Source organism: Coregonus clupeaformis, chromosome 26 (genome assembly GCF_020615455.1).
Source record: "Coregonus clupeaformis isolate EN_2021a chromosome 26, ASM2061545v1, whole genome shotgun sequence".
Lineage (NCBI taxonomy): Eukaryota > Metazoa > Chordata > Actinopteri > Salmoniformes > Salmonidae > Coregonus > Coregonus clupeaformis.
The window spans coordinates 22,136,305-22,149,073 of record NC_059217.1 but is presented as its reverse complement, the minus strand read 5'-3'; the positions used below and the strand labels follow the sequence as shown (position 1 = coordinate 22,149,073).

The window sequence follows — 12,769 nt, the reverse complement described above, 5'->3', positions numbered from 1 at the left end:
GCCATGTATCGTGAGATTTTGAGTGAAAACCTCCTTCCATCAGCAAGGGCATTGAAGATGAAACGTGGATGGGTCTTTCAGCATGACAATGATCCCAAACACACCGCCCGGGCAACGAAGGAGTGGCTTCGTAAGAAGCATTTCAAGGTCCTGGAGTGGCCTAGCCAGTCTCCAGATCTCAACCCCATAGAAAATCTTTGGAGGGAGTTGAAAGTCTGTGTTGCCCAGCGACAGCCCCAAAACATCACTGCTCTAGAGGAGATCTGCATGGAGGAATGGGCCAAAATACCAGCAACAGTGTGTGAAAACCTTGTGAAGACTTACAGAAAACGTTTGACCTGTGTCATTGCCAACAAAGGGTATATAACAAAGTATTGAGAAACTTTTGTTATTGACCAAATACGTATTTTCCACCATAATTTGCAAATAAATTCATTAAAAATCCTACAATGTGATTTTCTGGATTTGTATTTCTCATTTTGTCTGTCATAGTTGACGTGTACCTATGATGAAAATTACAGGCCTCTCTCATCTTTTTAAGTGGGAGAACTTGCAAAATTGGTGGCTGACTAAATACTTTTTTCCCCCACTGTACATAGTGATAGGTAACAACCTTTTAGAGTTTAATTCGGGAGATAGTAACTCCTTAAACAACTTATTCCGTGGTGCCCCAAATCCTAATGAGTTAATTGTTACATGATTAGTTTAATTGAGTAACAATTAAACATAGTTAGTTGATTCAATAAATAACAGTCATCATATTAATGAAAGTCACGTCACGACAGAGCGCTGCCCCTGAATGAGGGACACCCGTCTCTAGTCTATTTTACCATTACCTTATGGGATACAATTATTTCCTTATGGAGTTATCAAGAGTTGTAATTCTAATTTGATTTGTTATTCTAATTTGTTTATTTTTGATTTAACAGGCAGTGTTGTTGTTGTTTTTGGACGCATGAATCACGACGTGAGTCATGTGTCCAAAGGGGGAATTACAGGTCCCCTGGGCCATTGGTAAATATGCAAATAGATTTTCTTCACATGCCTGCCTGTACAAGGAAAAAATAGATGTTGGTAATGGTTGACAGTTACTCCAAATTGAGTGAAGTTTTCCTCACCTCTAGTTTTATATGAAGAAGTGTATTGCTGTTGCTGTGTTGTTTGTTGTACGGTCGGGATTTCTCCCTAAGGGATAACTCTGCGGGGGGGTCGTCAGTATGAGAAGGGAGTATAATCAAATTTGCTAAATGGTTTCTACAAGTGTGTTGTTATGCTCTTTGACATTTGTTTTAGGAATGTTTTATTCAGAAAATTGGGAAGGTAATAATTTGTCACACGGTAAACAGTTGTTTGGATTTTCTGAATAAAAAATGCCTTAAACTGTTGTTTTGGTCTGTCCTCTCTCGAGGTTATGGCGAATGGTGACCACAGATGGTATCTAGATGCATGGAAGGGATAATTCGGCTGAAAACAGTGTGAACCTCACCCCCTAACCGGCTGAAGAAATGGCATTCACTACGACCTTGTCCTGCACCACTTCTACCTTGAGACCTGAGTCCAAGCCAGCAACCTGTACACAGCATCCAGTCGAAGCCTTTTCTCTCATGCCTTTTTCTCTCAGGAGTGTGACATGAGTCCACGTGGAGTGAGCATGGAGAGAGATCCTGTCCAAACATCTTTCATGCTGCTGGTGTACTGGTAGGAAAATGGACAAGACAGGTGAGAGACATTATCAAGGGCCATCCACTTTGAACATGTGCCATTGGGAGTACGAACTGAAACACTATCTGAAGCAGAACATTAAGAAATGTCAGAAGAAGAGTGCCGGGAAGGAGGGGGATGATCAACTGTGCCTGAAAATTGATTTAGGGTTGCCCTAAACTGTTTATTTGGGGTATCATGTTGATTTTGGAGGTCTAAACACTGGGAAGCTTATTGTTATTTAGATGAAAGTACATTGAGATACCAATCTAGCATTAAGATGCCACTCGCGACAGTAAAACAGGGACAAACGGGGGCTGTAACGAGAAAAGTTGATATTGGTAATATATGGTCCCCTGTTTGTAAATGTACATTCTAACTGTGTCGATGTGTGCTAAGTTGAAGGTCTTGAATTTGAGTGATAGACTCAACGTGGAGCACTGAAGACTGTCGTTCTAAATTTGGGTTGTATAACATTGATGGTAGGGGTTTTGTTTTACCATGTTATCAGAATTCTAATATTAAAGTGTGTCAATACATATGGCTTTCTGGATGATACAGTACAATTGACTTGAGCATGTTTTAGTATGTTTATAACTATATAAGTGGACTAGCAGTAGTGACTAACATGTTATGGGTTAGATGGAATGATTTATGTGCAAATGTATTTGTAACAGGAGGCCATCTCACCAGAAGGGAAGTACGCTGTAGTCTATTTTCCCCAGGGTAAAAGCGGCTTTACTTGAATCAAAGGGAGGACCACTCCACAAACTTCAACCAGGCGATTGGGTGGTCATCAAGGACCTCTGCAGAAAGACCTGGCACCAACAGCGCTGGACTGGTCCATTCCATGTGCTCCTGACGACCCAAACAGCGGTGAAAGTTGCAGAAAGGTCTACGTGGGTTCACGCCAGCCACAGCAGGAAGGTGCCCCACAACCCAGATGAAGATGTACCAGCTGATATCCCGTCGTAGGCAACCCCAGTGGCCATGGGAGGACCAGGACCGGACTCTACGCATCGTGTTTGTTGCTTTCGTGGTCAGTCTTCTCATTGCAGCTGTTGTATGGGCCCTGGGAGGAGCAGAACATCCCCGAGCGAGAAGTGGCCACAATGTAGCTGAAGTATACAACACCAGCATAGTCCCACGGCGGGACTTAAATAACAGCCGCTCCAGCTCGAGCCAACGGCAGGCTCAGGACGGTAGTCCAGTAAACAATAGCCACCCCGATACCAGAAGAAGGGGGAGGTCGATGCATCCACTTGATGAGCATCACAGCCGGAATCATTACATTTACATTTTAGTCATTTAGCAGACGCTCTTATCCAGAGCGACTTACAGTTAAGTGAGTGCATACATTTTCATACTGGCCCCCTGTGGGAATCGAACCCACAACCCTGGCGTTGCAAACGCCATGCTCTACCAACTGAGCTACATCCCTGCCGGCAATTCCCGCCCCTACCCTGGACGATGCTGGCTAATTGTGCCCCGCCCCATGGGTCTCCCGGTCGCTGCCGGCTACGACAGTCTGGATTTGAACCAGGATCTCTAGTAGCACAGCTAGCACTGCGATGCAGTGCCTTAGACCACTGCGCCACTCGGGAGACTCATGAGGGAAATACTTGGTGGTCACTGCTTAATTATACAGTAAAAACTGAGCTGATGGTAGAAAACAGCTCCTGCTATGTGTGTAGTCTTTTTCCATACTCAGCGATCTCACCATTCCTACAGTATTCAGTAGAGGCCAGCATTAAGGAGACTCTATGTGCACTGGAGGTGCTCTTATCAAATGACACTTCATGGGGTAAACCTTCACAGGTTAAAACTTTTAGGGGAAATTGCATTAATGTTGATTTGTCATCAACAAAAATTATGAGTGGCGGATTTGATTGGTGCACCAAAATTATTTTAGAACCCTATTTACCTGATTTATTTCCTATGTCTGATTACATGTCTGATGAAGACGCTGATAATCCATAACACCAAGGTAGAGTTATGGACAGTGTCAATGAAGCGATTGCCTTGTGTTTGGTGATGAAGTATGTACTGATGTTTAATGCATATGTCCTTTCCCCCTTCTGAGAATGAAATGCACTATGTGAAGGTTTAAAACTCAATGACAACAGACATCATTTACGATTGTAATGTACATAAGTCTGGGCGTAAAGATAAGAGCCGTTTGGGTGCGACCGCAGCATGTGAGACATCCCGTGGTTTTATTATCTGCAGGAAGTCAGCTGTATGGGAAGTTGCAGGAAGGAGCACATTATAGTATGAACTGTGACAAACGCAGTTATATGGTTGAGCCCTCGTGCTATCAACTTTGGGCTATCTTAAATCTGCACAGACAAACCAAATCGCCTTTTACACTATGCTCCGCCCCTGTTTCCACCCATTTGCCAAACTGCCACATTGACAAAATAGGTTGTACTTTTTCTATATAAGCTGAGACCCAACTATGCTTGTCAAGCTTTCAACTCTGAACTATTCTTAGTAATGGTTGATTGCTTTATTTTTGCAAATCTTATAATAAAATTGTTGTTTGAAAGAATCTGCAGTCTCTCTTCCTATAGAATTTCTATGACAATATACACTCTGGAAAACATGGGTAATAGGTCTCTCTCAGAATAAATCTTTGAGTCCAAACCTCAGACATGTAAATGAGGACTTTCCTTAACCACCTGTGTTTAGACTCAGATAGAACACTGCTTCATTTTCAAAGAAGCATTACAAGGAAAACGTATGAGTTATGTGTGTTTGTATCACTATGTGAAAGTTTGTTTATTGTAAATGATGTTGTTGGGGATAGAGCCATCCACACAAAGAATGGGTACTTCAGTATTATGATGCTAAACCCTGCTCCCTCTGTGGGTTTAAGGTACCACAGGTTCACATGAACAACAACAGGATTTAACATTTACCCCATGCCAGGTGCCACACATGGTGTGTAATGCACCTAAAATAGTCAATGAGATCTGAAGAGAGGGCTTGGACCAACCTAGGAGTACCTGAGACAAGCTAATTCTTCCAATATGAAGCCTGTAAAGGGATTATCTAATCAAGTTTATGAAGAGAAGACTGAGTTAAGCAGTCACTCTTACTGATTACATCTGTGGCTCGTGACCTCGTTGTGAGGGGTCTTCCTGGGGCGTAAATCTAAATTATTTACATTTTTTGCAGTGCAGTGGCTTCTGCTAAATGAATATAGGGGAAACACTGATCTATGATGAGTGTCAGCTATAAACGCATGACTATCCTACTGTATTAACTGTTATGAACCACAATTTACATTCATAGATCTTGCCTGATTTCTGAGCATGGGAGCAGCATGAAATTCTTTATTAAATACTTTTATAGACCTTCAACATTTGCCTCTTCAATACAACTGCAAAGGAAAGCATGTGTACTTTATTGAGTCCCTAGCATGAAGCACAGATCATGCGGCTTCATTCATAAAACAGACTAGCACTAATCAAGAGACCCACATCAAACACTAGCAGATTAACTTATTTTAGCTTCATTTGGAGAGCAGATGGATCATTGGACATGCAGAGACAGTGAAGGAGAAAGAGACACAGACTACGAATAGCATTCAACATTACAGATGAAGAGAGAGGTAGGGATGGAACGCAGTGGTGGTCAGTGCCATTTAAGATGAGGGAGGACAATTTTTTTTTTCATGAGCATGGCCTTATTTCTATTACAGCATATTGGATGACTCTCATTCATATTCCATTCACCCAGTTCAATGTAACAGCGATAGGTTTAGGGTACTACATGATACTCACATTTTCCCTATACCCATCATGAGGTTGCTACAATTGCAAGGCGACAGACAGTGACACATGGATAGACGGTGACATTCAATACCGCCTTGCACACTCTTGCCTGCATCTAGCTGATATAGGGTGTAATCATTAGTCCAACAGTTGCAAACGAGAGTTTCTATTGGAAAAATTCAGGTATGTTTATCCCCGTTTTGTTCCGTTTGCTTCCATTTAAGAAACGTTTTTCAACAGAATCGGTGGAATGAATACACCCATGATCACGCGTAAACACAGTTCACTTTCATAGCAGCCACATTTTATTCCTTCTCGCATCTATGCGCTCTCCTCCTCTCCTTGTCCCTTCGCTTGTGGACTTCAATGCACAATACATCAGCTGTATGTGACCAGGCGAAAAAACTTTCCAAGCCAAACCGCTACAAACAGCTTGCATCATTGTCACCATATTAGCTAAAGTAGCGTCACAGTCAGCATAGCTAATAGAACTAACGCGTTAGTAAACCTGCTACAATCATGCAGTAACGTAAGTGTACAGTCAGTAAGTAGTTACACCGGCGGGCCCCGGTGGCAATACATTTGTAATACCAAAAGCTTACCTTGACCAAAAGCTTACCTTGACTTGGAAGAGTTCCAGTGTCGTGTTGGATAGTCATAGCCAGCAAGCTAACATAGCATCCCTCTGTTTGAGCAGGGTGTTTCAGTAGGCTAAACTAGCTAGCTGTATTTGCTAGCTAAGTAAGTGAAACTGAAAGTGAAATTTTTTTACTAAATCTCTCTCCATTTCTCTCTTGCTTCTCCTTCATTTTGGAAGAAATTAATTTTTTGTTCAAAACTGTTCAACTATTGTCTTTCTCTGAGTCAACTACTCACCACATTTTATACACTGCAGTGCTAGCTAGCTGTAGCTTATGCTTTCAGTACTAGATTAATTCTCTGATCCTTTGACTGGGTGGACAACATGTCAGTTCATGCTGCAAGAGCTCTGATAGGCTGGAGGACATCCTCCGGAAGTTGTCATAACTACTGTGTAAGTCTATGGAAGGGGGTGAGAACTATGAGCTTCCTAGGTTTTATATTGAAGTCAATGTAACCAGAGGAGACAGAAGCTAGCTGTCCTCCGGCTACACCATGGTGCTACCTACAGAGTGCTTTTGAGGCTACTGTAGACCTTCTTTGCAAAATAGTGTGTTTTAATCAATTGTTTGGTGACATGTGATAATATTTAGTATAGTTTTATCTCAAAAGGTTAACTTTACTGTTTTACTATTTTAATTTTTATGAAATTCACTGAGGATGGTCCTCCCCTTCCTCCTCTGAGGAGCCACTGATGGAACGCAGGTGCGAGAGGGGAGCATGAAACTGGGAAGCGAGATTACAGGAGGAACAAACCCACTGGGCACACCACGTCATTTCAACGTGGAAATGTGGGTAATTTTTGGTTGATTTCAACCTTTATTCACCCACTCAAAAAGACAGTCAGACGTTTGTTGAATTCCCAATGTGTTATCACTACGCTTTCAACCATCTTAAAGCACAACCAAATTCCAATGGAAAAACAATGTCAGATTTTTGGTTTAGTTGTTATCTAAATGTGTTATCACTGCAATTTCAACCATTTAAAAGCACAACAAAGTTCAAATGGGAATACAATGTCAGATATTTTGTATTTATACAACAACTTAACACTATGGCAGGTGAGCTCAGGTTATAATTCACCTGCATGACACAGTGCACTCACAGCCATCCATCCAGTTAGTGAACCAACCGCATGGCAGAGATTTATTTTTAAAGCCCCTGCAGCAAGAAACAACAACAGTGTGATAAGGTTTTCTATGCACAGCTGCACTGTATGAACGGTTGAGTGAGCAGCTGATCTCTGACGGGTGTTCTTCTGCTAGACGATGGACAGCATTGATTGCCTCCCTGACACATGGAAGATCCTCCACCATACCAAGCAGCTACAGGAGGAGGAGGAAACACTACTGTATGTGTGCTGAAAGTGTACACAGACGCTGCTCTAGGACTGCTCACTTCTGTGTTAGGAATGTATCAATGACAGTATCTACACTGAAAACAAATATAAAATGCAACATGCAAAGTGTTGTTCCCATGTTTAATGAGCTGAAATAAAAGATCCCAGAAATGTTCCATAAGCACAAAAAGCTTATTTCTTTCAAATGTTTTGCACACATTTGTTTACATCCCTGTTAGTGAGCATTTCTCCTTTGCCATTATAATAGATCCACATGACAGGTGTGGCATAACAAGAATCTGATTAAACAGCATGATCATTACACAGGTGCACCTTGTGTTGGGGATAATAAAAAGCCACTCTAAAATGTGCAGTTTTGTCACACAACACAATACCACAGATATCTCAAGTTTTGAGGGAGCGTGCAATTGGCATGCTGACTGCAGGAATGTCCACCAGAGCTGTTGCCAGATGATTTAATGTTAATTTCTCTACCAAAAGCCACCTCCAACATCGTTTTTGAGAATTTGGCAGTACGTACAACCGGCCTCACAACCGCAGACCACGTGTATGGCGTTGTGTGGGCAAGCAGTTTGCTGATGTCAACATTGTGAACAGAGTGCCCCATGGTGGCGGTGGGGTTATAGTATGGGCAGGCATACACTACGGACAAACACAATAGCATTTTATCGATGGCAATTTGAATGCACCAAATTACCGTGACGAGACCCTGACGAGACCCTGAGGCCCATTGTGCGGCCCATTTTTTAAAGGTATCTGTGACCAGAAGATGCATATCTGTACTCCCAATCATGTGAAATCCATAGATTAGGGCCTAATGAATTTATTTCAATTAGCTGATTTCCTTATATTAATTGACACTCAGTAAAATCAATGAAATTGTTGCGTTTATATTGGCATTCAGTATAGCTGTAATCGTAGTGTTATTTCCTAAAAGTATGAAATGCTAAAGGGTACTCAATTTCTCAGTATACAAACACACAGGGAGAGAGGAAAAACTGTAGACCAAGGGCAAATATCAATGCTTTAGAGGGGAGAGGAGTGTGTGTGTGAAAGAAGAGAGTAAAGAGGAGACAAAAACAAAGTCAACCATTGGACACATTAGTTTCCATAGATATTCTACTTATCACTGTAATATTTCTCTGTCTGGAGTGTTAGGCAGCTGAGAAACTCAGAAGACATCCCGGGTGTTGGAGGAGAATGTTTCATTTAGGGCTAATTTGCCAAACAAAATCCATTAACATTCAGTACAAGGCGTTCAGCTCTCTCATGTTTCCCACAGTGGATGTGATGGAAGGCATTGGCTCTGGGAACACTATGATGAGTAGAGGGTGCCATCATGGCACTGACAGAGTACAAGACAACGATCGCCCTGTCGATCCCTGTCACTTCCTTCCCCTTCAGATTACTTCCCTCCCAGGCTTCACTCTCAATGCTAAACTAATTGGGGGAGGAGGGAAAAACTCTATTAATATTGACTGAGTGCTAATGAAAGGGCTGCGATCTGGTTTCCCTGTAAATTATTCAAAAACTTTTACATTTGCTCAATCTCAGTGCATCAATTGACTGTGATGAAGACACACGGGGTAGGCCTACAGTGAATACTGATAAGCGGCCGAAAGAGCACAGCCAAACAAGAGTAACTGCCAAACCTCAACTGAATCTAGACGCGCAAACGGAACCTGGCCTGAAGCCAAACCAGCACCAGCTCATCAGCACTGACAACGCAACACTCTCATAATGTTTATTTAACACTCTGCACATAATGCATAGGAGTTAAGGACCAACTAATGGGAACCACAGGTATGAGATGCTTATGTGTTTATTATTTAATTTCTGACCAATAGTTATTCTCAGTAGCAGTGAAAAGCAGAGCCAGTATATTGCTGTGGCTCAGGTGAAAAGCAGCTTTCATGGTTCCTCGTCAGATAGAGATTCATTACCCAGCAGAGCTCAGGGGCCTGAGAAACTCCTCTCTCTATCACACCAGTGATTAAGTCTAATGATTTCTGCAGGGAAAGGTAGCTGCTGGGAGTCGGGGACAGGCTACAAGGCTGATGTTGAGTCTCACTGTGTAGCAGTTGGGGAAGCGAGAACTCACATTGGCTTGCTGAACACAGTGCGACTGTAACAAGAATAGTTTTCAGATGTCTTCCTCAGTGAATGCAACTGAAGTAGATGAAAGTAAACAATGTAAAGAAACATCTAAAAACATGTGGGACTGTCCGACCCATTCATTATAATATCAGGGTTGTATCTGGAGGCTGACTTCAATGGTCGTCTGATGACTAATCGTGGTCTCTGGGAGGGAGGCAGCAGTCTGAAGGCCCAGCTGGAACACTTGCATATTTTATGTAGTTTATTTAAGTGATAATGCCCAAGAAGCCGGTGTTTGGAGGATATATTGGCATGGGTGTTGTTAAGCCCAAGACAAAGTCGATATATTGTGCCAATATATCCTTCAAACACCGGCTTCGAGGGCATTATCACTTTTATACAACGGGTTACCAACATATTCAAATAATGATTGACATATTTTCATTAAAACATTATTTTGCTGAATTTATTCATACTATTTCATCCTTCCACAAGATATATTCTCGACACAAATCTAGGGTTGCTACCCAAACCGGCTGGTCGTTCGTTCTATCGGTTTGGTTGCCAGAGACGCGACCAAGTCATTCAGTCTTTTTGTTCTGTATCTAAGGATACAACCCAGTCATTCGTTCCAAATGTTCCATTGCTATATTGGCTGGCAACATTATTTTCCCTTGCTTGCTAGCTAGCCAACTACGGCTAACTTACAGTCACGTCAAACAGTGCAGCCAGAATAACAACGAAGAAGCTGCATTGGCATAAGCTGTTTTCTAGTAACATCTATTTGGATACATCCATAACAATGAGCTGTATCGTTGTATCGATTTCAGCTGGCATAGAAAATGTGCTCTCTCGTCAGGACACTGTTGTTCAGAGGAGCTAGCCAACAACACAGCTAACACAATCACTTCAAACTGAAGCTGGAAAGACTTCAAACTAGCTGCACTTCGTTTCGTTTTACCTGTTTTCTATTGATAGTTATTTGTATATATCCATAAAAATTATGCTAATTAATGATTTTGACTGGCTGAGAAACGCTGCCTACCTGTCTGTCTCATCCCGACAGGTTCATTACTATGGTACAGCTGGAGAGCAAATTTTAATATTGAAACAATGGTGCAAATGTCGGTGAGACAGACAGCAAGGTTTATACAAATCTCCGCTGTTGAAAACAAAATATTAGTCTAAAAGAAATGTGAGATAATGTCTAGATCAAGTTTATAAATTGCCTGGTTGGGCTGATGAGACAGTGGATTGCGAAGTCAGATGGAAAATAGGCATTGTAACGTCATAGATTTAGCCGGCGGTAATTTGTGGAATACACACCGCCTGGAATGCGGTTTTAACCAATCAGCATTCTGGATTAGATCCACCCATTTTATAACTCATGTTATTCATGTTTTATGAGTTCGTTTTCACAACACTGGCACAACACAGAACATGCCCTGACGCAGGTGAGGCATGGAGAAATCTGGTCATGGAGTCATGAACCCACTTCCGTACAACCCGACGTCTGTCATATGAGTACATGGGTGTGTCCACAGAAAATGACACTGGCAATCCATGTTCATTCATGAAATATCCTCCCTGGGAGAGGTGTTACATTTCAGTAGGCTTTAAACGCACACTCATACACTGAGTGCACAAAACATTAAGAACACCTGCTCTTTCCATGACATAGACTGACCAGGTGAACGCAATGATCCCTTATTGATGTCACTTGTTAAATCCAGATTGAAGGGGAGGAGACAGTTTAAAGAAGGCTTTTTAAGCTGATACAATTGAGACATGGATTGTGTATGTGTGCCATTTAGAGGGTGAATGGGCAAGACAAAAGATTTAAGTGCCTTTGAACGAGGTATGGTAGTACAGTAGGTGCCAGGGACACCAGTTTGTCAAGAAATGCAATGCTGCTGGGTTTTTCACGGTCAACAGTTTCCCGTGTGTATCAAGAATGGTCCACCACCCAAAAGTCATTCAGCCAACGTGACACAACTGTGGGAAGCATTGGAGTCAACATGGGGGGTGCAATTCAATATTAGGAAGGTCTTCTTAATGTTTTGTACACTCAGTGTATAGCTTCCACCTGAATGGAGCATCCATTGAACAGTGAACAATGAGGGACTCTTGTCAGCTGGGTGTTGCTACAGTCATCGCAGATGTTAGTAAGAATAAATACATAGATCAGGCAAAATTACACACAGCGAACTTCATTTACATTTCGCACAACATAGATCAGTATCTACAGGACATATTTGCTTTTTATCCAGTATACTGTCACATACAAGGAAGTAAGGTGTAAAACGATTTCTTAACTGATTGATATAGAAGATATAAAGGATCTCATCTCCTGGACATTATGAAAAACTACTATCTATATCCAATCCTGAGCTGCAACCAGTGCTTTGTTTTGCAGATAAAAAATAAAAAAAAGAAGACAGACCTTGAATGATTCTCACTAGGAATATCCTATGTTTCCCCTTGCTTTCACAATATCATTGAGACTGAATGAAGTGACCTTCAAATTCCCTGCAGAACCCACTGACAATCCCCCTACTACCTTCTTGGCTTTGTGTACATAATACACAGTCAACAGGAGACTCAGAAACCTATTACAACTCGGCAATAATGCAAAGGTGCGTGTGTTTGTGTGTGTGTGCATGAGTGTGTGTGCACCCACATGCATGTGTATGTGCGTACTTATACATGAGTGTGTATGAGTTATGGATAATACAACAAAGAGTCCACTATAAAGGATGGATGCTTCAAAGGCTGACATTGGCCACTAATCACCATGACAGAAAATGATGCGTTGCATTGGGAACAGGCTAAAACAGATGCTGGATGTGAAAACTGTTCTTCTGATGCATCTTCATCTCCAAGGCTGTTTTGATAACCCATCCTGGAATATTAACTGTCTACTACTCACTCAATGTCAGATTGAATGTCAGATTATAGATATAACATACATTTCAGTAATTTAGCATACTGTGTGTGTGTGTGTTTCTCAGTTATCCATATAAATCACAATCTTTTAAGAGATTCTGGTTATGGGCATCAAGCCATGACATCACATCATGACACTATTCAATATGATTATGTGATGACATCTTTGCTGATGGACTGTTTGTGCAGATGAGGCAGTTAAGAGGGAGGCCTTGTCTAATGGAGAGGAGCATTGGGAACAGAAGTC

General features: G+C 41.7%; 1 protein-coding gene across 1 annotated transcript in view; it reads right to left on the bottom strand.

Annotated features, from left to right (window-relative positions):
- Positions 1–12,769, bottom strand: part of LOC121540267 (glypican-1-like) — a 109,961-nt gene that overhangs the window by 95,566 nt on the left and 1,626 nt on the right. The window lies entirely within an intron of this gene.